Here is a 24,038-nt window from a genome sequence, read left to right as displayed (position 1 = left end):
TTTTAAGGAGATTAATGATCATGTGCTCTTTACTGTAATAATTTTAAATTTAAATATCTATGATATATTTCAAATATGCCTCATAAGTACCAGCTACAACTGTATAAATGGAGATTGTAATCATTTTTTTTTTTCCCCCTCCGGTACCGGGAACCGAACTCACGACCTTGCGCTTGCCAGGCAGACGCTTTGCCGCTGAGCTAAATCCCCAGCCCCGAGATTGTAATCATTATGATGATGATGATGATATGATGATGACAGACAGAATCACCTGAACTTGCTAAAAAGTACAGATTTCTAGACAGCACTTCAGACCCTCTAAATCTGAATTTTCAGAGAACTCTTGAAAGATTAACATTTTAAATTAGTCTATCTTGTGATTAGTATTAGTATTAAGTTTCTGGTATTCTGTAATTGATAATACCTTGATATAGTCTGGAAGGAAATTATTAGAACACAGAAGATTAAGTGCCATAGAAGATATATAGTAAAAGAATGGTAGCAGGCACAGGAGAAATGCTTAAGTTGACTGCACTGCAGGGAGCAGAAAGGACATCTCAGAATGTATACTTAAAGGCCATGATAATAAAAAACTAGCATATATTAAAAAAACAGCTTATCTTCTGACTCTGTGCAAAGAATACTCAATACATTATTTCACTTACTTCTCATAGTGTTTCACAATACCCCCTTTCACTGGTGTAGAGGCTGCAGGTAGTAGTAAAGGGAATAGGATTCAGAGCAGACAGAATTAGGTGTGACTCTTACCGCCTCCAGTTAACAACTGAATGACCATGGATGGGGAAATTCATGCTATGAATGCTAGATTTTCCTTTATCATTCTTCACCTTCACCGCACTCGCATAAGAGCTCTTTACTGTCACCTTCAACTTTTTTATTAATTAATGCTATTTATTATATAAGCCAATGATATCAGTTCATTTTTATTTTATCTGGGAGTGTAAGAAAGATAAAATAACAATGGTTTAAACAAAACAGAAGTTTGTATCTTCCAAGCAATGCAAGTCTGGTATGACAGATCTGCTCCAAAATGTCTTCAAGGAACCAGGGTCTTTCTGTCATCTTTGTGCATGGCTTGCACTCCTAAATTAATTCTATGTTCCAAGTCAGCTTCTTCCACTCCAACCATCTTGTCTGCATTCCAATCAATGAAAAAGAGGAAAAAACAAAGAAACAAAGATAAAGGATAAAGGGTAGTTGTCAGTAGTCTTTTTAAAAGAAGATTCTTGAAACTGTTGCTAAGAGACTTCTGCTTCTCCCTACCACACTTACCCACATCACCAGCCCCCACCAAAGCCATTGGGAAATGTAGTATTCATTCTACTGGTTCTATGTCTAATGAAAAGTAAGGTTTCTGTTCTTGTGGGAGCAGGTGAATGATATTGTGTCCAGATTCAAGGGATTTGGGTATTAATCAAAAAAAGGTGAGCGGCAGTAACACACACGCCTTGCTGAATAATTGTTGTACAAGCTGTACAAAAGGGAAAGTCCTTCAGGAGAGGATTCCTGTGCCTGGGTGAAGCGCACACTGGCACAGAATTTCTCAGCCAGAGAGCTCTGAAGGATCATAGAGGTTGGGTCTTATAACCTAAAGCTCTATCTAAACAAAGGCCAGCAGAAGTGGAGTGAAGTACTTATTATATGTATGCAAAGCAGATAGGTATTAAATGGATAAGCTTTACTTGCTTAGACTATTTTTAAAATAATTGAGTGGGTAAAAATTTGAGTTTGGCACTTTCAATCTTTTGAATTAATAGGTCTCAGCTTGCAATGAAAAAATAAGCAATTCAGGGGCAAAAACACAGAGATCATCTTTGGCTCATTTATGTAACATGCTAGGAGATAACTAGCAGACATTGCCACAGCAACCATTTACAAATTGAGTTAAGTCTTAAACATTCACAATTTAGGAGGTACTTCTGCAAATGACCAGACTTATCTTTTAGCATTATAAACTATGACAGGATGTAATCAATATGGCAACAGCAGTATTGGGGAATGAGGGGTGGGAAGACAATTGTTGACTCAAATAATTATGATATATAAAGTCATCCAAGGTGTTCTATCTAATATGTTCTTTTGTTTGTTTGTTTTTTTGGTACCAGGAATCAAACTCGGGACCTCGCACTTGCCAGGGAAGCACTTAAGCGCTGAGCTATATCCCCAGCCCAAAACTGCACTGTCAGGAGTAATATGTTCTTATTCAGGGATGAAATCATCACTCTTTCTCATCTTCCTTTTCTAAATAAATCCATGAGAACCACAGTGATCCAGTGAGTCCCTCTAAATAGAGCTCAACCTAAGACACCCAAACCCAGGTATTAATCAGTCTCGTGGGGAACAGTGGCTCCAATTCCATAACTACACTCGTGGTGTCCTGCTGTAACTGTTGTGTAGGTTGTTTTCATGAAATGACTTCTCTTCAAAACGAAGAGACGAAAATACTTGGGTAAATAATATTATTCTGACAAGGCGTGACATATAATTGTTTATGAAACCATAATTTAAAATGTCCTAAAATTTATATCATTCCCCCACAGAGCATATCCTCTTTGTTTTAATGTAGTCAGTACCTACAATTTGGATTTATTTTCTATAGTCCAGGGGTGATAAATTTCCCACTTTTTTATTGCACATAAATGCAGAAGCATAAACAGATTATTTACAAAATAAGAGCTTATTATGTTGGAAATTGACAAGAACCTTAGAAGCTTCTTGGACATGAGTCGTAATAAAAGACTTTAATTACAACTTAATACTCTTTGAGGGGCTGGGGATATAGCTCTGTGGCACAAGTGCCTGCCTGGCAAGCACAAGGTCCTGAGTTTGATTCCCAGTACCTAAAAAAAAAAAAAAAAAAAAAAAAAAAAAAAAATACTCTTTGAGATGTTTTCTAAACTAATTCAAAGAGCTGCTTTTTATTGTTTGACTCTTGCTCTCTACTGTCACTGTTGCTGCTGTTGCTCCTGTTCTTCTTGTTCTTGTTCGACAAATACTATATATTGAACCCCTACTTTGTACCAGGCACCCTGGTCCCAATGACGGGAACAGGTGGTGAACAGGTTGGATGCTATCGTTATAGGGTGGGAAATGATACAAGAGTTCTATGCTGGTCAAAATAGTTACCTCCAAACTTAAAGATTCTGACAAAGTAACACAAAACTGAATCATTTTGTTGTGTTATTTTTTGTGGCTTGGGTTCCCCTGAGGTTGGAAATCTGTTGCAAATCTGGCTAGAGAAAGTGTTTTGTTTTGTTTGTTTTTCTAAAGGGAATTGATAGCTGTATCAGTGAATCACTGGTCTGAAGACAAGCTTAAACCCCAATTTGCTTCACCAAGGTCTCTGATCAGCCTCAAGGAAGTCAGTTCATGGACTCACATCACATCCCGACTTACCAAAATACTCATTTGACCTTGAAAACATTCTTGTTGATGCCATGTGGGTGGAAAACAAATAAAGTATCTGAACAAAATGTTTGCATCAGTGACTCCAAATTGACACAAACTCTGTAGGTTGTCTGGGATGAGAAAACTCTCCAAGGCTTGTTTTATTTTGTGCCCGCAGGGTTTTTTTATTCTCTGTGCTGAAGGATGACAAGCCGACAGGCCGCATGTTAATTAAAGAACTGGCACCCTTCAGTTTACTCTTTTCTCGCTATTAACAACATCCCTTTTTCTCTGCCATTGCCCATCCCCACTCCTGCCCCAGCCGTTCCCAAAGAAGCGGAAATGAAAGGTCTCACAGCCTTTACATGAGTAATTTGGGGTCAGTCACTGTCCATTCATCAACTGCACTGCAGCAAAGTCAAATTTTGTGCCCTGTTATGCTAAATTTTGATCTTTTTAACACAAGAAAAGATCATTTTGATAAAGGTTAATGCCTCCTTAATATTTATATACTTGAATCATATTGAAGATGCATTTTAAAGTTCTGAAATCTTGAATGAATACGACAACATGCAAAGACTGTGTGACAACATTTGTTATTCATTAGCACACATTTTACAATATATTAGCATCAGATATGAAATGCTCTGTCATGGTCCTGGCAAGCCTATGAGTTTCATCCCAGTCTAAGATCTAGAACCTTAAGGTTTTGACATGACTGTCCAGAGACAACTCCAAATGATTCTTGCAGATCGGAAATATATTAATTAACCCAGAACCTGCTCAGTATCATATATTACCTTGGGAAACATGCTTACCCAGCAGCCGTTCAGCATATGTGTGACTAGCTTGAAGCAGATTTTGAACACCAGACTGCCATAATGGAAATGAATTGTGACACGATCCCGGTAACTGAGGGACAGCAGCTGTTGCGCTGCACCTGGCGCCGAGTCCTCCTCCCACAGTGAGTCGGCAGATGATTAACGTCCCGACCACTCACATCATTTTGAAACAGTGTCTGGATAACCCCACATGTACTGTCAACAGCTCCTGAAACAGATGGAAGTCTAACAGTGTCACAGATTTCATAAGTTTGTTCTTTGCTGTTGCTAAACCCTCTTGAGCATTTGTTTTAATGACCTGTTTCCTTTGGGAATCTGAAAAACCAGTCTCTGGCTGACACATGCGCCGTGCCCCAAACAGTAATTTAATGGTAAACTTAGTTTGACTATCACCTTAAATACTTAACTTTTAACTCTCCAAAAATCCCCAAATCTCTAAAAGTCGTTTGACATTATAAAAGATTCAGAGATCCCCTGAATTTAAAACATTTTATAGGGAATATAGCACAGGAGTTTATGTTTAAAAATATCCATAAGGATGTTTCCGGTTTTATTATCGAGAAAGGTAAATCCTTTGACTTTTAGAATCAACGGACTGCTTCATGTTTATTAATCTCTGGCTGAACTGCTTAGGAGGTACTACGTCTCGACCCCTTATGTAGTGCGTCGCTTAAGCATGTGCGTGCGTGCACGTGTGCCTGTCTGTGTGCGCAGGTCTCATGGAACAAAGCTGTTACAGGAGTGAGTGCCCGAGCACGATCCTGTCACTGTGCTCACAGTTACGTGAACAAGGCCCCTTGCTCTTGCTTCCTCCCCTTGAGCAGCGGCGCACAGCTTTGCTCCCCGTCTCGTCCCAGCCTTGCCACTTCATCGCTCCAGTTCTGCATCAGGGACTGCTAATTTCAGCCTGCTATGCCTTTTATAATTTCTGAGGCAATAGAACGTTGGGTTTCAGCTACATACATTGATGTACACCCACATACTACATATTCCAGTCTTCCTTGCAGTTGCATATAGTCAAATGGGCTGATTATAGACAATAAGGAGTTTTTGTCCTATAAACCTAATGCCTGGAACACCAACTTGATGGCTTGGGTTGTAGCAGCCATCTTGTGCAATTGTGAAATAAGGTTTACACTGTGACCGAGCCTTGTTCTCTGACAACTGAAGGACTCACCAGTCTTGACCTGCCTGCCTTCAGATTAGTTTATATGGGAAAGAATACAGCTCTGTCTTTTTCAAGGCATTGTGTTCCTTGCAGTATCTGCGGGAAAGCTGAGTCCTAACTGATGAAGGCGCCCTGGGCACTTCTTCCGTGCCTGCCGCTGACGCCGTTCATCCGCTCCTCTGAGCCCTTCTGTCCACATCGCCCCTTGTACCACTTGGTGCTCTTTCGCACCTAGCTCAATTCCTTGACTGACTATATGAAGCCTGCCATGCCGTGTTGATGGGCTCCCTGTGCAGCTTGACTAAATTCCTCCTCACCCTCGACCCCAACCTGCAGCAGGATGGGCACTCTGCTTCACGCTTCAGATCTGTGTTTGCTCCCCCTGTCTACCGTGTCCTCCTTATGCTTACAACCCGGGAAACTCGAGTCTCAGCTACAGAGTCGCCCTTCTATGAAATTTTACATGATGCCTGCAGATACAACACATGTCTGTGTCCTTTCTCTGAGGTCCGCTATCCTGGATACATGTGCTCATGGCAGCAATCAGTTACATTGAAATCCTTCGTTTCTAGAAAACAGCCTCAATTACTTCTTCCTTGTACATCTTGCAAAAATCACATTACAGTTACTCAGTATATGAATGCTGAATGAAAAACTGAATGAACGAGTGAATGAATGAACCCATTAGGGACTCATTTCCTAAGAAGCACACCTTTGCCCCTTAAGTGACTCAGCTGCAATTTTTTTATCGCATGGGTCACAAAGAGATTCAATGATTTTTTTAATACTAGAATTTTTTGGTATAGTGGAGTTTTTCAAGGTTATATCTTCTACATCTTGAATCTTTTCAGGATAAAAAATTATTTAAAAGTAGCAATAACTACTTACTTAATTAGCTTTAATAATGGCTATTCTACGTTTAGCATCTTACAGTATCTACTTTGCACTGCCAAAAATTTTGCTAAGTACTTCATGTGCTTTATTTTTCTTAATTTTCACCATAACCCTAGGAGATAAATATTGTATCAGGACTCTTCCAGTTATAAGTGATAGGAACCAAAGTCAACCTCATTTAAGCAACAGGAACTCTCTGGCTCAGGCAGTCAAAGTTCCAAGGGTGGTATTTAAGGTGGATCCAGAGCTCAAACCACTTTAAGGTACTCTAAATTCTGTCCCTGTCTCTATTTAAATTTGTTCCTCTCCCATCTCAGTCTCGACCTTCAGCTCTCTCCATCCCTCTCTATCACTATCCTTATTCCTACATGTGTCTCTCTTGTTCCCTGAGTCTACTCTGCATAGCTATCGTGGTAGACATCAGTAGATTCAAACTGATCTGCTGCATAGGTCATCTGCTTATGTCTGAACTGAGACTTGTTAGAGAGAAGCATAATGAGGGTGGCCAGGGCCCAGTCATATTCAACCACGTGCATATGGCAGGGTGAATTCAGCCCCTACCTGACCTAACCACATGGAAGGTGGTAAAATATCAGGCAAACAAAAATGGAAAATTTCTACTAGAGATATATTCTTTCCTCAGAGATGAAGAAACAGTTCAGAGGAATTGCTTAATATCCACAGTGCCATACAGGAGACAAATGATGGAGCTGGACTTCAAATCCAGTTCTGACTCAAGAGTCTTCATCCTAGGCACTCCACTGGGGTATGTTCCCTTATGCAGCACAAGAAACTACTAAACCCTCAATTTACCCAATACTACGACTGAAACAAAAATAATTTATTTTCCCAAATTTTTTAGCTAAGTCTAAAAGTGTGATCTGAGTTGCTATCCCATGTCCTAATAAAGTTAAACTTCCTTATCAAAAAAACCCTGTAATATTCCTTTCTAAACATTGTCTGCAAATAAGAATATATAAATCCTTTCCCACATTTAGATACTTTGTTTGCATTTTTCTTGAAGCTTTATCCTTAAGTCTCAGCAGAGACATTTTCTAAATAGTACACAGCTTCCTAATACCTTCCTCTGACCAGGTATAATTGTACCAGCCTTAAAGCTATCTGAACGATTTCTACATGCTCTGCACCAGTTTCTGCGCTGCTCTTCAGATGGGTCATGCTTTTTGGGTTCACAAAGATACAGGCCGCCAACCCACATATTTTCTGTTTAAACACTCATCCATAGGAATTCTGACATATAATAAATCAGAAATTCAGGGGCAACAAAGGATCTTAGAGATCACTAAATCCAACAATCTCATTTTATAGATTAAAAAAATAAGGCAGAGGCTAAGTGATTTCTCCAGTGTCACTCCATTAACTTGGCAGAATTTGAGGCCCCAGGACTCCTGATACCTTTCCTACCATTATACTATTACCCCCAATTCTCAGTGTCTCCTTTGCCATGCTCTGCCTAGATCTTCCTCTCCAAGACCTGAGATATAATTTCACCTGAGCCTTTGTAGGCCAAAAAATTCATTCTATAGACTTTCACCCTCTCACACTAGCCTTGTGATTAGTCTAAAGGTGAGGCAGATGCAACCAAATTCCAGGGAATATGAAGTTCTACCAAAAAATGTTGACAAATTCTGTGCTTGATGGATTATGTCTTAAATCTTGTGCAGAAACTCAGCATCATAGAACAGCTAATTTCACTGCTATAGTGGTAGAAATGAAACATATAAAGGAAAAGATAAAAGAATGATAACATGTTTCTGCAAATGACTGTTAGACATTATCCAAATAATTCAGACATTCTATCACAAGGCATGTCTTATCTCTTTCTTTTGATAATCCCATTTCTGAAGCTGGTCAGACCCCACTAAATTCTCATGCTGTCATGGTAGCCTCATCTCCAAATGTAAATTATCTATATATTGACCTGAAGAAACATGATTTTCTTATGAAACATTGAATTCAATATTGCTATTGATGAGATATGCAATCCTTTGAACACTCTCAGTAATAAAATTCTATTAATCATAGTGCTGTGAGGCTTCAAAGAATGTCTTTATGTTCACATTCAAAAAATTATTTTAATCCTAAATAGCTTTTCTTCAACTGTAGCAATTTCACTGGCATAACAGAGTCTAACAGTAGCAACTACCATCCTGTACGGTATTCTTCAGAACCGAGTAGGCAAGGACATATGCTCTAGCTCAGTACATCAGGAAACACGCCCTGCACTGCTTCCTCTTCAGTTGAGAAGTGCAAAGTCAATCCTGTAAGAAATTGAAAATTTTCCCTTGGGCCAAAATGGCAAAGTAGTTTTCATCTGAAGACCTAATTCTGAAAATACATATAGGAAAGTTTATGAGTCCATCTCCAGGAGAAAAGAATGCTGTTTTCAATTAATACTGTCTCGTATGGACCACATTTTTTTTTAAAGGTGAGGCAATATTCATGATGCATTTGTACCCTCCAAAAGATAGTTTTAATGCTTATTTTCTTTTTGTTTCATTTTAATTTTTACCAAATATGTATATATATATGTCAAATAGCTTTCAAATGATGTACATAATTTTTACCAAATATATATGATAGTAAAATAGCTTTCCCAAGTGTATTTTGTGTATATGTGTATGTTTGTATACATATATGTCAAATAGTTTTCAAAAGCTTAAAATGAAATCCAGTAGTTACTTGATCTACCTCTTCCCACTCATTTTTCACTCCCAGAAGCAACCATTTTTAAATTGTGTAGCTATATGTTGGTGTCAGCTGCTATAGTATGGTAACTGATGTTAACAGTTTTCATCAAATCTCTTGTCATTCTTATTTTGGCTCATAATAAAAAGAAAGCTGGTGGGTGTGTGTGTGTGTGTGTGAGAGAGAGAGAGAGAGAGAGAGAGAGAAAGAGAAAGATATTAAAAATTGGGTTTCACTAAAGAATGACTGAGAAAAGCACAATCCTTTCATTACAGGACTCCCCTCTGCTGGTTTCCTTTGCTTGCTTTTCTTGTGTACTGATGACTTTCCCTAGAACCCTCCAATTTCTGTCTTTAAATATGGTGGCCAGCATTCCAACATCAGGAAGAGGTTGTACAGAGACTCACTCAGTAGCCCTCTCTTGGGTTCGGTACTCTTACCCTCCTCTCTGCCATATGCCCTAAGTCCAGAATCCTCTGGTTTAAAGTCTCCAGAGGATAAATCTCTAATCTTTTCCAGGGTCGGGAAAAAGGTGTTGCCTAAGAATGCAGTGGTGTTATAAAGAGGATCTGGGACATAAGCTGTATTTGTTTTAAATTTTCAATCAATCCCCTTTAATTCATCTTTACCTGTGCCCCATACGTTCTGAATGAAGTAGACAGATTTCCTGAAACTTTTTTGGAAATATCCGGTATAGGTTTCTAAGCTTTAGCCCTTGTGAGCTTACAATTTCTCTTGCTCTGATCTGAGGAGCCTATTACCATTGAACCATGAGCTTTCTAGCTTTCAAAATTGCACTGTTCTCTCTCTCTCCCCATTCCCCTCCCACCTTCTTCCCGCCTCAAAGCTGAGTCTGTACACATATTATTAGCTTTGAATGACATCAAAGTGGAATGTCAAGCTAATTTTTTTTTTTTGATCTTTTTGAGACTTGGTCTCACTATGCAGTTCAGGCTGGCCTTGAACTCACTTTGTAGCCCAAGCTGGCCTCAGATTCACAATGATCCTCTTGCCTCAGCCTCCAGAGGGCTGGGATTACAGGCGTGCGCCACCACACCCAGCTCCATAGTGGAATTTCAAAAGACCAGGTAGGGGCTGGGGATTTAGCTCAGCGGCAAAGAGCCTGCCTGGCAAGTGCAAGGTCGTGAGTTCGGTTCCCGGTACCGGAGAAGAACCAAAAAAAAAAAAAAAAAAAAGACTAGGTAAAGGATGTTTCGATCTGCCATGTTTCTGTTTTAACCAGACACCATTTGTTTTGTAGGGATATCTTTAGATTGTTAAGATAGAATTATCTTAAAATTGTATCAACACTTACCTGTGATACAAGAAATAAAATTGAAGTTATATTTCTCTCTGTTCATGTGGCTGACTTTAACTACTTTTAACAAATCAAAACTTCAGTTGTAATAAATTATTTCCTTATGAAAATTTGATCATGATGTTGAGACTTAATGGTTATGCCTTCATGTCTGTATTTTTTTGTCCCAATTCCGTATTTATAGTTAAATGTTGAACTTCTTGCCATTAAACACAATTATTCAATGTGTTCACTGCACATGCTTATTTTAGAAAGTCTGAAAAACAAAAAAATTGAGGAAGTAAAAGAATCATGCATAAATCCTACCTCTTTTCAAGGTAATACGTAAAATTCACTTTTCATTTCCACTAGGCTCATTTTCAACCACCTATCATACATCTGTAAGTGTTAGCAACATTTTAGACTGTAGAATTCTGGAAGATTTTATATTTTTATCTACATATGCAAGGTTAAACTTCTTTCTCACAAAATATAGGATTGTGTTATACACATGGTAATAAAACATCTTTTCAGATAATAGTATATTACCATCTTTCTCAGTATTTTTTGACATATCTTATTTTTAATTTTTGGGGGATTTTTGAGACAGAATCTCATTATGCAGTCCAGGCTGGCCTTGAACTCAGCAATCCTCCTGCTTCAGCCTCCCAAGTGCTGGGATTACAGGGGTGCACCACTGCACCCGACTTTATTTTTTAAATGAGTGCCTCAATTAATGGTTTGAGAATGCATTCACTAAATAAGTCTACAAATTCTTGATCCTCCACCCTCCAAAAGGTGTGACCTAATTCACCTCTTGAGTATAGGCTGAACTTAGTGCCTCATCAGTAACCTAATGGTTAGGATACGGCAGAAGGTACAGAGTGTGACTTCAGAGAATAAAGCACAGAAGGTACATAGCTGCTGTTTCTCACCACCACCACCCCTCAAAGAATGCTTATAAGACAAAGAAAAGAGCCCTCCTGCTAACAGCCAGTGAGGAACTGTGGCCCTTTGCCAAAGAACATGAGAGTGAGCTACCTTGGAAGTGGATCCTCCAGCCCTGGCCCAGCCTTCAGATGATAGCAGCCCTGATGGACAACTGAACTGTAATCTTGTAAGAGACTTTGAGCCAGAATTATCCAGTAAAGCTGCTCCCCAATTTCTGAACCACAGTGTTATGGTTGATACATTGTGTCAACTTGGGGAGTCTACAGGTTTGGGTAAGTGACTCAGCAGGAAGCCAGGGTGCTTACTTTGTATACATCCTGAGCCTGTGGAAGAGGAGGGCATGGAGATTATGTGAGAGCTACACACCCCTTAGGTGGGGGTAGCCTGTTTACAATGTAAGGAAGGGAAAGAGGCTGCTTGCCGCCATTCCTCCCTTTTGCTCTGGTTGCTTTGCTATCTTCTGCCTCGGAGCCAGCCAAGTATGGACTGAAACCTCCACAAACTGTAAGCTAAATAAATCTTTCCTTCCTTCATTTGGGCGTTGGGTATTTTGTCTCAGCAACAAGAGAAAAGTAACCAAGACACACAGCAACCATGATATAATGAAGTATTATAAGCTGCTATGTTTCGGAGTAATTTGTTACCTATAAATGGATAACTGATACTGATTTTGGTACCTAGAAACAAGGTGTTGTCATGATAAAACCTAGAACTGTGCAGGTGGCTTTGGAACCGGGTAGTGGGCAAAAGAGTATTTACAGCTTTTGAAGAAGCATCTCAGAAAGCCTCATGAAACTGTTGACAGAAGCCTGATAGCCACTGGGAGGTTGAGATTGACAGGCTCAAAGGACAGTGAGAAAAAGCTTATTGGAAACAGAAAAGAGGGGGGTCCTTGTTACAAAGTGACAGAAAGTTATCAATACTATCTCTTGTGGTAATGTGGAAAGTGGAAAATGTACCTAATGACTTGGACAATCCAGTTAAGAACATTTCCCAATAAAGCACTGAAAGTTTGACCTGATTTCTTTTTATTGTTTATTATAAAATATGAGAAGGAAAAGATAAACGAGTAATTGTTAAACATGCGAAGCCAAAACGGGATGATTTTAAAGATTCCTAACCTCTTCAAATGACAAACAAACCTAAAACAAAGGACTTCCCAACAAAAATAAAATTCAGAGTACTGCTAGAAAACCATGGTGCAGAGATGAAGGTGACAGTGTGGCTGTAAAATGCTTTGCTCTGAACCTCAGAAAGATCTAAGGTAATGTCTCAGAATTTTTTAGGCAAAGAGCAGTGTTACCACACAGTGAGGTGCCCAGCGGTCCTTTCCAGGCTCTCATTGTCCTGTTCAACATTTAATGTTTTAAGGTGGAAAAAAAAAAAAGAAAGGAAGAAGAAAAAAATGCTCAAAGAGTGCTCTGACAAGAAAAGAGAAGATACGCTTTGCAGAGTGGACTACTGCAAGAAGAGGACAGTGGCGATGAGGCCAATGGTCTCCATCTTTTATGTCTCCTTCTGACATTACATCTGACATAGGGCTTCCAAGCAGCTTTGCACATGCCTACTAGCCATGGTTTGACAGATCTCTGTGACTGACAGGTCACACCCAATTTTCCTGCTGGCTTCCCATACCCTAATTTCCTGCCTCAATAAGGCTTTGAAGAAATATAAGGACATTGTCCTTCCACTGTTAAGATTTATGGATGTGAATTGTATCTAATGAAGTGGATCCCTATAAAAGTCACAGGAGAACCACAAAGCTTTGTGAAACTGGAAGGATGGATCAAATGGAAGGATGAATCAGAGGTGAGACCCCAGAGGATAAAACCATGAAGACTCATCCTTGGACAGTTCCTTGCCTTTCAAACATGGAGTTTCTGGGCTGGGCCTGGGTAGATTTCAAAACTGCTGTGAACCAGTTATTGTGTTAGCCCTCCAACTTTTTTCTTTTGAATATGAAAACCTAGATTGATTATCTGTCTATCCTACAAATGGATTTTGGGAGACTGGGTGGACAACTTCTCTTTTTAGCTCACAACACGGGAAAAGCCTCAGCCTTGTCTGGATCTGATTAAGAAGATAAGTTTCTAGACTTTGAGCAGTGCTATGAAAGACTGTGATTTGGGGTTGAGTGATGAGTTTGAAAGAGAATGAACATACTTTCCCGTGTAAAAATGTGAATAATCCATAGCCAGAGGACAAATTGTCATCATTTTACAATATGTCTACACTCTTCCAAACGATAGAGCCTACTTTTCCACCTCTTGTACTGGACTTGGTGGTTTATTAATAATAAATAGATTATTATAGAAATAATTTTATGTGACTCTGAGGCTAGGTCATCAAAGGTGTTATAGCCTTTTTAAATTAGCTGTTTGACATATATATGACACATATATATACACACAGTAATATATGCATACATACATATATGCTGTACAACATAATGTTTTGAAATATGTATACATTTGTGGAATGGCTACACTGAGCTAATTAACACATAAATTATTTCATGTATTTACTTTTTTTGGGTATATGGTGGTAGCTTTCATCTTGCTCTTTCTCTCAGTGTTTTTTCTAGGAAAAGCCAGTTGCTCTATCATGAAAATGCCCAAGCAGACAAATGGAGAAATCCCTGTGTAAGAGACTGAGAACCCCTGTCACCAGACATGTACGGGATCCTTCTTGGAAGCAGGGCCAGTCAAGCCTTCAACTAACTGTAGTCTCAATCAGCATTGTAATAGCAGAACACCCCTGAGACAGAAACACCCAGTTAGGCCATTCCCAAACCCTTACTAATAAAAACTGGGAGATAATAAATGTGGTTTAAAATTACTATTTTTTTGGTATAATTTGTACACAGTAACATATAAGCAAAATAAGCATATACTAATCTGTTGTTTTCCCTTTTACATAATTATTTTATATCATTATGAACAATAGTATAACAAACCTCTTATATGACTATCTTTTTGTTCCCATGATATTACTTCTGTAGGATAAGTTCTTAAAACTAGAATTGCTAGCTATGTACAATTTAATTTTAGAAAACTGTTGTCAAATTGCCCAAATATGGCTCCAAATAATTATAAAAATTATATATTTCCCAACAGTGAATGAGGATGGCTATCCTTATGTTTTTGCTAATTTTAAATGCTATTAGTTTTTCTAATTTTCTCAATTCTATGAAAGTATTTCATAATTTTATTAATTTATATTCTTTATTGGTGAGCATGAGCTTATCTTTGTATGTCTATAGTTTGAAAAAGCACCTTCCTTATTTCAGATAAAATTCTCTTTGAATGCTCCTATATCTTGATCTTTCTTCATCCACAAGGCATGGCATATAGTTCATGTTATATAAATATGCAGTTTTTCAATGGATGAATAAATGATTGTCTAAATAAATGAAATCCTGCAGAAAGTAAGCTTTCATTCAAACCCAGGGAATTGACTTTTGACTGAGAAAAAATTTTCAATTAATTATCTGTTCCTTTCCTCTTTATCGCTGTTCTTAGTGTAAACTCTTTATCTTTACAACTTGTTGAGGCTGCCTGATGAGGCTAATCTGTTTCTAAAAGTTGTTATATAGTTCTCTCTTAATATTTTTAAAATAACAGAATAGTTATATAACAGATAACAATACTAGTGACAACAATAGTGGTGTTAATTTTAACTATTCTTTGGCACCTACTACATGACAAGTGCATTATATACATAACTGACCTGATTTAATCCTTTGTACAACCCTATAAGTATTACTATCCCCCACTGTAGAAATGAAAAAAGTATTACTTCATGGGGCCAAGTAAATTAGTCATATAGCTATTAAATGATAAGGAATTCCAAGCTCTATCTGAATTCAAAGTCCATATTCCTTTGACAAAGCATAGATGATATTCTTAGAAAAAAAATCATTTTCTCATATAGTATATTCAAAGAGAAGGAGAGTTTAAGAAAAAATTCTACAATTTTACATAATGAACATAATGCTTTTCTGGCCTGGGAGAGTAGCTTCTTACTGTTATTGATTTCTTTTTCAATAACTGCTAGAAAGAAAAAAAAGATTAAGTCAAATAAATGATCATTTTCATTTGTTTTGCAGTTTATAAACTTAATTGAGCCATCAACAGGCAAGTGACTTGTCTTTGTCCACTGTGGGTTGCTACAAGATATCTGAAGCTAAAAACATTATAAGGAAAAGAGTTTTATTTTGATTCATGTTTTGGATCCTGAAAAGCCCCAAAAACTCATGTGGCCACATCTGCAGAGAGCTGTATGCTGCCTCACAACACAGTGGGTGGGATTTCATGCAGCGAGTGGCACACAGAAAAGGCCCAACTTTGTAACAACCTGTTCTCATGGTAACTGGTCCAGTCTCGTGAGACCTGACCCACTCCCATGAAATGGCCGTATTCCTTGCAAGCGTGGTTCCCTCGATCTTATCGCCTTCCACAGGCCCCATCTCCGAAAGTGTTCATTCCTGGGGAAAAGCTTGCAGCACATGGACCTTGGGTAGTGCACTACAGCATGACTTATATGCACTTAAAAATTAGAAGACATGATTGAAAATTTAATTATGAAAGGAGAAAAAAAGGAAAATAAGATTTCTTATCTCAGTGATGTCATAACCATCTAAATATTTATGTCAAGCTGAAAAAATTCTTCCAGTCAGATCAGAAATGACTGAATAATGAATTTTAACACAACACTATGAAAACAAGACTGATGCCTTCTTTAAAAAGCTGTCTGTAAACTTGCGGGGATGATTTGAGTTTCTGGATGTTGAGGTCAGAACAGACAGAAGGCAAGTATACATCTCAGGTTTCATTCTAAGATGTTCCATCAGAACGAGGTAGATTTGTTTTTGGAGATGATAACTTCCCTAACTGTGGAAAGCTGTGTTCTAACATCATCATGGCACAACGAAATGCAGCTGTGTGGGAAGTGAGTGGCACTGACCACGAGGGCACTGTGAATTCGATTTCACGTACAAGTATTTCTCTGCTTCGTTCTCTGAGACATGCTAAGAGCTTTCATGAATTTAGAGCAGGAAAAGTATTGTTTTTTCCTGTTGAACGTGGCAAACTCATGTTCCCTCAATGCTGAACACAGATGTGTCCGACAATAATGTTGTATTACAGGCAGGAAACCATATTCACCAGCAGCAGCAACAATGCTGCTAGAACCAAAGTTAAGAAGAGGCACGATGGTGAAAACACACCGACTGGTCTCGCAACAGAAACCTAGGAAAGGAGGGCGCCGGGAGTCTTCTTTCTTCAGCCTGTGTGTTCCATGTGATACTTGAAGGTTGACAGTAAAGTGGATAAAACGCTGGTATCTCTGTAAAACAGGTGCTGCAGGTTCCCATGGTAATGACAGAATGTTTATCCATTAATATTTGTTTGAAATACTTGTTCGTGTATCTCTAGCTCCATTATATTCACCCAGCTGCATGTTCACTACCGTTTATAGGGTAAGCTGAAAACATGACACTCAGATAGGCAGAAAATAATTCTCAATTCACAGACATCATCTCAATAAAATTAAACAACAAATAAAACTAATAATTGAATTTCCTAATACAAAATTCTATGTTATACATATATTTTAAAAACATGTCCTCATTTTATACACAGCTGTGCTGTATTCTTTAGTTTCTTCTTAGCACATTTATGACAAATGGGATCTGATCTTAAACCATTTTATAAAATTTAGCTGAGGGGACTAGGCAGGTATTCATATGTAATGAAATATGAAAAACTTAAAATAATGTAGAAAGGACTTCTATTTCTGATAGCATGTTTGATTAGATGCCCTGAAAAAGCCTCCTAATTGAAACAAATAAAATACAAATATATTACTGAGTAGGCATGAAAGAATGGCATCTATAGATTTCAAAATTAAGTGAAAGCAGAAACCTTAACAAGGGAGTAAATGCTAAAGGTAGTTTTGAAGGTTTCTATTTATACGGTGATGTCTACAAGTAGAAGAACAATAGGATGTAAAGCTCAGGACCACTCCGGGTGATGATTCCAATCGAAGACTTCTGCATAAAATTGAGATCCCCAAAGGCCATCTTCACAGTAGAAGTAACTAAGGCACAAATAGAAGCTTAATATATGCAAATTTCAAAAATTATTTAGGAGGTTACAAGATCCCAGGACAGAATGCAAAATGTGACAAATCTAATTATATTACATGTGTGTAAAACTACCTCACTCAAAGAAGACAAAGGAAAACGTACTTATTTAAATATCACTGGAGGGGCTGGGGATTTAGCTCAGCGGCAAAGTGCCTGCCTGGCAAGCGCAAGGTCGTGAGTTCGGTTCCTGGTACCGGAGAAAAAACAAAAACAAAAACAAACAAACAAAAAAAAACAATAAATATCACTGGAAATAAATGGAATCTGCAAGACCAAAGGCAAGATTAACTAAACACAGCACTGTACCTGAACTGATAAGACTGCTTCCCACACAAGGGAACAGTTCTGATGCTGTTATACATATTGATCTACAGATGCACAATAAAGCAAACACATGGCAAATGATGGCAGCCCGCTTTCCGCTGTGGAGGTAGGAGTTTACAGATACGCAAGGAAAGGCTAAAAGGACCATACGGATAACAGAGGCAGAGATATCCATAATTCATGTTTACTTTAATATAGAAATGGTTACAATGGAAATATTTACAGATATTTGTGCTACTCACATATATTTCCTCAACTGTCAGCTAACAGGGCCTAGAAGCAATGACACTGAACTATCATGAGCACATCTAGTTCTCAGGCATTGTTTTCTAATTGCATTCTTAATAAAAAGAGCCAGGGACTGTTGGGGAAATACCTGATTCTAGGACTGGAACAGTATATATGCATAACTAAGAGGAGCCTGAATGTCTTAAAATGCAGAAAGTACTATACTAAAGCTCCTCTCCAAACCAATCAAACAACACCCCCGCCAAAAAAAACCTTCAAAATAAAACCAAAACTCCACAATGCTGAGGGTATGTCGTAGTGACAAAGGGGCCAACTGTAAGAGCTCTCAATGGCCCAAACTGGCAGCATTTGAGAAACCAAAGAAAGTAACTTTGGACTATAATTCAAAGTACACAACAAATACTCATGATTCCATACAGACATACACAGATGGAAGAGAAGAGACAAATCTTCTACGCAGAAGAAGCCTAAATAATGGGTACTCTACTCTTCATGAGGGGCGCATACCTCACTCGCAGCACGGGCTGTGGGTAACAGCGTCCCACTGAAGAGCGCAACACGCAGAGAGGCGTGCCAGATACTGTCTCTACAAGGCAGCCAAGGTTAGCACCAGCAGCCACAGCTGTGTGGACAGTTTGTGTCCTTGATAAAGGTGATGAAAATGGCAGCTTACCCTGAGACCTTCTTCCCAGTCTAATCATGAGAAAAAAATGCATTCATTCTCACTGAGGGAAGGGCGTTCCACAAAATATATATGCAAATTTCAAAACAAGCCCTCTTCAAAACTGTCAAAAATCATCCAACACACATTCTTGGAAACTTTCCCGAGGCGCCCAAGAAGACATGACATTGTGTCAACACGGGAAGTCTAGAGCTTTGGCTAAGTGACTCAGCAGTTCTCCATCCTGGGGTGAAAAGGACACGCCCTTCCTGCTCTAGGATGTTGCTCATTGTGTCAATTTGAGAAGCTTAGAAGGTCAACTATGTGACTCAGCAGGGAGCCAGGGTGCTCACTTTGTGTTTATCCTGAGCCTGCACAAGAGGAGGGCACTGAGAGTATGTCAGTGCTACACGCCCCCTGGGTGGGGGAGCCTGCTTACAATATAAGGGAGGAAAAGAGGCTTGTTGCTCCCTCCTTTTGCTCTTGTTGCTTTGCTGCCTTCTGCCGCCATGAACGTTTGCCCTCTGCCATGTGCCACTCTGCCTCAGAGCCAGCCAGGTGTATACTCAGACCTCCACTAAATAAATCTTTCCTTCCTTAATTTTGGACGTTGGGTATTTTGTGTCAGCAATGACAGGAAAGTAACCAAGACAAAAACCCTCTTCAAAACTGTCAAAATCATCAAACAGATTCTTGGAAACTTTCCAGAGGAGCCTAAGAAGACATGATGATTGGGTATAATATGATATCCTGCATGGAATTCTAGAAAGCAAAAGATATTAGGTAAAAATTGAGGAACTCTGAATAAAGAATAGGCTTTAATTGATAATAATGCTAGGTTGGGTTTAGTGACTAGAACAAATAAGCCAGATGAATGTAAGATGTTGATAATGGAGGATACTAGGTGTAGGGTAAATGGGAACTCTATATTATATTCTCACTTTTCCTGTAAATGTACAACTATTTAAAGTAAAGCAAAAGCAAAAAAATAAAACATACTTATCTTGACTTTGGCACTGGATGAAGGAAAACAAGAACATATAGGGGAAAAAGCTTTAGAAATTTCTATCATAAGCTGATGCTAACACTTATTTTTTCTTCATTCATTCATAGTATTTGTATTACCTAAGACACCTGTGAAAATTTTAATGCAATAAAGTGGTGTGGTCATGCTCCCAGGCAACTCTCAAAAGCAAATGCCAATTGTGCTGGAAGATTTCAAACTTAATGTTGGTTTCAAAGATGTTCCAAAAATAAAGTTTTCCCTCCAAAAGTATCTCATAATCAAAAACTATATAAAATGTGAAAGGAAGCAGGCCAGGTAAGTAAGAGGGAAGAGCAACAGAACCAAATACTTCAGAGAATAGTTATAAGACACAAAATAGAAAATGACTATTATTAATACATGTTAAAAATTAAAAGTTGCAACATTTTGACAAAAAATAAAAATTATAAAAAATGACACAGATGATTTGCAAAATAACCAAGTTAATTTTTTAAACTTCAGATTCAATAAATCCTTCTGGAGTATCCCCTAGATGCTTAGGGCTTGTATTAAACACCTTCACATGGCTTTTACTTTTATAATAATAAAAATTGAATTGATGGATACTAAAGTTTTAAAAACTTTACATAGAAATATTTTACATTATTTTTCTTTTCCCTGTAATCTGAACTCTTCCTATTGATCGTTTTCCATCTGACCCAAATCTACCTCTATAGATTTGTATTTGTATTTTTTATTAGTAATTTTTTTAATTTTAGACTTTCTATTTGTTATTTTTCAAATATGGTATTACTTTTATATTTAGTGTTTCCTGAAGATTTTTTCAATCTTATCTTTTATTCCTTTAAGTGGAATTGTCCTGCATGTGTTCCTGGTCCTGCATGTGTTCTGGTCATTGTTGCTAGGTGATTATTTTTAGGAATAATTTGAGCCCAAGAATGATTTTATCTTCAGCAAAAGCCAGGCGTGGTGGTGCACACCTGTAATCCCAGCACTCAGGAGGCTGAGGCAGGAAGATCATTGAGAATTCAAGACCAGCCTGGAATACAAAGTGAGCTCAAGACCAGTTTGAACTGCATGGTGAGACTCTATCTCAAAAAAAAATCATAAATTGTTATGATTTGAAAAACTAATTATTTGGGGCTGGGGATTTAGCTCAGCAGCACAGCGCCTGCCTGGGAAGTGCAAGGTTGTGAGTTCGATTCCCAATACCAGAAAAAAAACAAAAACAAAAACAAAAAAAGAATCCAGCAGAGAAAAATTTTACTTGCTTCTTCCAGGTGTCTGAATCTGCCAGTCCACACCACCTTGTTGCACATTCAAAGACTGAGGTTGTCCCAAATTATCTAAATGAGCCAAAGTTGGCTGCAAATGGGTGGGAATAGTGGTTCGTTTCTATTTTACCATTTTCCTGAGCTCACAGACAGATTTTTATTTATTGACTCCCTACCTTGGGAGAGCCCACGGCATGGCTTTTGCCTCCTTAGTGTCACAAGAGTTTTATAATTGTCCCTTAGTTTTGCAGCTGTTTCTTGCAGAGCATCAATGCCTCAAAAACAAAAACAGCACTGAGTGCTGAGCACACTCCTCTAGATTCTTATCTTTCAGGTTTTTGACCCAATAATTTTTCATTATCATATTAGCTAGAGGTTTTAACAGAGACAAGCTCTCAGGAAAAAATTGACCCAAGTAAAAAGAGGCACTTAAGTAGACAAGCACAACTTTCCTCATTGTCCAGTTAAGGACCTTTGACTTCACCAGTGCCCAAGCCATACATGCCTGTCTCCAGGAAATATATATTCTGTATATAAAACTTCAGCTCATGATTGTACCAGGTCTTTCTCTCTTGATTTCCCTAATAATCCAAGGAGAATGGCTTGATAAAACTTTAAGGGGCCGTAAAAAGGACCCACTAAGGTCCATAGAAAGGATAAACATGGGGGTTTATGACTGATAGGTTTTAGGAATTTGGTTTTCTTTTCTGGACCTAAAATGAGACCTGGTGTGTCAGGTCTATCATGAGTACATGCTCAATTGGTACCTAGGTCCCTGGCCAGCAAGACTAAGAGGTCCTCCTACCTAACATGAATGCTTGTTAGAGAAACAGCTGATAGTAGTATCAATTGACAGATCTACAGCCATGACATAAAGAAAGGCCTCACCTGCCTGGTGAAGGCCTCCAATTTATACATTTCTCTGGATGTTCAGTCCCTCTCTTAGTCCAGAGCAGGTTAGCGAGAATTCTGAGGCAGAATACTTTCCCTCTCAAAAAAATCACACTCAAGGTCGTGAGTTCGGTTCCCGGTACCGGAGAAAAACCAAAAAAAAAAAAAAAAAAATCACACTCATATAATTTAGCATCTGTCACTGTATAACAATTCATATTTAATAAAGGGCTTTAGTACATTGGCCATGCACCCAAATTCTCAGACTTTGCTGTTTAATGTTAGCCATTAGCCATGTATGACTACTGATCTCTTGATCACAGTCAGTATATATGACTGACCGAGCTGTAAGTATGAATTATAACTCAGATTTAAAGACCAGTATGAAAAATCTTATAATTTTTATATTGACTACATGTTGAAATAATATTTTAGATAAACTGAGTTGAATATATTATTGAAGTCAACTTCCTCTGCTTCCATTTATAGAAGTATCATAGTATAATACAAAAAAAATGTGGATTATGATCTCTATTCTTACCATTAACTAGCGATGAGACATACTAAATAATGATAATTCTGAGTGTTTCTTCATATAAAATAGAAGGTGCTTGATTACGTCCCCTCTGTAGTTTCTTCCAGTCCTATTTAATTATTATGGTTAAACCTTTTTTTCTAAAATATTTTCCATGTATAAGATATCCTTAGTTTTTACTGTATATATAGTTTTTGAACTTGTTTTCAAAAAGTATATACAAATAAGTTCTGTGTTTCATTTAATACAAAGACCCACAGCAATTTATTTTATATAGCACACATTAATTTTCTATATTGCAATTATAAATTTCACCATTAAAATAGTTTTGTTATGAAGGTTTTCATTTTAATATTGATATTGCCATGATTCTTACTTATCCTCTGTACCTTAGCTGTTCTTTCTCAGATCACCCGGTTCTTCATCCATTCCTGCCTTCTCTATTTCTTCTAAACACTTCTGGTTGGATTTTATGTTTTGCCCTGACTTCACTGTGTCCTTCAATACACTCTTAGGACTAAGCTCTCTGCTTACCTCTCATCAGCGCTCTTGAGAAAGCTTTCCACCCTGGTCACATTTGTCCCCTCCTTTATTTTATTTTTTATTTTTTGGTTTTTTTTTTTCCAGGACCAGGAATCAAACTCACGACCTTGCACTTGCCAGGCAGGCGCTGTGCCGCTGAGCTAAATCCCCAGCCCCTGTCCCCTCCTTTAGACTTGGGGCATTTCTAATCTCCTCTTTCAAAATAAATTTATTTGTAAAGATCTAATAGTAGGTACACATCAGGGTGAATTCAAGTCTTTGCGGGTACTTCTTCCTGAGGAGTGGGGCTGAGAGGTACAGCCTTTGCATTTCAATCTTAACATTCATTCCGAAATGAAAATCTTTATTCTTATTAAATTGAGTGAAGGAGGAGGGGTCTAGTTTATATTTAAATTTTTCTACAATCTATTCAGTATGCATCTTCTTACAGGTTTTGCAAGCCCTACCTGATCCATTCTTGTGAAAATGTGAAATCTGCAGTTATCTATGAACGACCCTGACTTCCAAAGAAATCCGTTCAACCCTGATTTTTTGACAGTTCGAGGAGCATTGCCTTTAGAATAAGACGAGCTATTCGAACCCGTGGTGCCCTCTTGGACAGATCCTTTATTCTGAGTCTGAATTTCCTGATCTACTAAAATAAACTGTTAATGTTACTTGTTACCTTGGCTTCACACAGTATTTCTGAGCTGAGAGGAAACAATGTGGTGACAAGCTACACATGACCTTGGGCACCCTAAAATTTCACTAAAATTTTTTCCTAGTTGACATTCCTTTAAGTTAGCAAAATATACACTGAGCCATTCGGTTTAGACAAGAATAAAGACTATGACTTAAGTTTCCAGAAGAGCAAAAAGTTTTAAGATAGAGTGAAATAATCACTTTCTTCATTCAACAATAATAATATGAAGGCTGTAAAGTACTAATTAGAACTAAGTCCTGAATTCCTGTACATAATTTATCTGTGAAACTCGATTTATCAAAGAATAGCAAATGGTTTTATGACATTCTGAAGTAACGTAAATGAAAGAATGTGAGTAGGTTTTTAAATAATAGCCATATGAGGGCTGGGGTTATAGCTCAGCAGTACAGTTTGCCTGGCCATATTAAAGGAGCACCCCTGCCCGCCGCAAAAAAA

General features: G+C 38.1%; 1 long non-coding RNA gene across 1 annotated transcript; it reads right to left on the bottom strand.

Annotated features, from left to right (window-relative positions):
* Positions 1 to 931: 931 nt before the first annotated feature.
* On the bottom strand, positions 932 to 21,955 carry LOC102027511. Its single transcript, XR_260148.2, has 5 exons — positions 21,820 to 21,955; positions 10,337 to 10,595; positions 4,227 to 4,458; positions 3,418 to 3,605; positions 932 to 1,155 (listed from the first exon to the last, which is right to left on the bottom strand). It is a non-coding gene; the product is annotated as an uncharacterized LOC102027511 (long non-coding RNA).
* Positions 21,956 to 24,038: the final 2,083 nt, after the last annotated feature.

The sequence above is a fragment of the Chinchilla lanigera genome, unplaced genomic scaffold (genome assembly GCF_000276665.1).
Source record: "Chinchilla lanigera isolate Chin_1 unplaced genomic scaffold, ChiLan1.0 scaffold00013, whole genome shotgun sequence".
Classification (NCBI taxonomy): Eukaryota; Metazoa; Chordata; class Mammalia; order Rodentia; family Chinchillidae; genus Chinchilla; species Chinchilla lanigera.
Note: the sequence above shows the minus strand (reverse complement) of the source record. Positions and strands in the feature narration are given on the sequence as shown.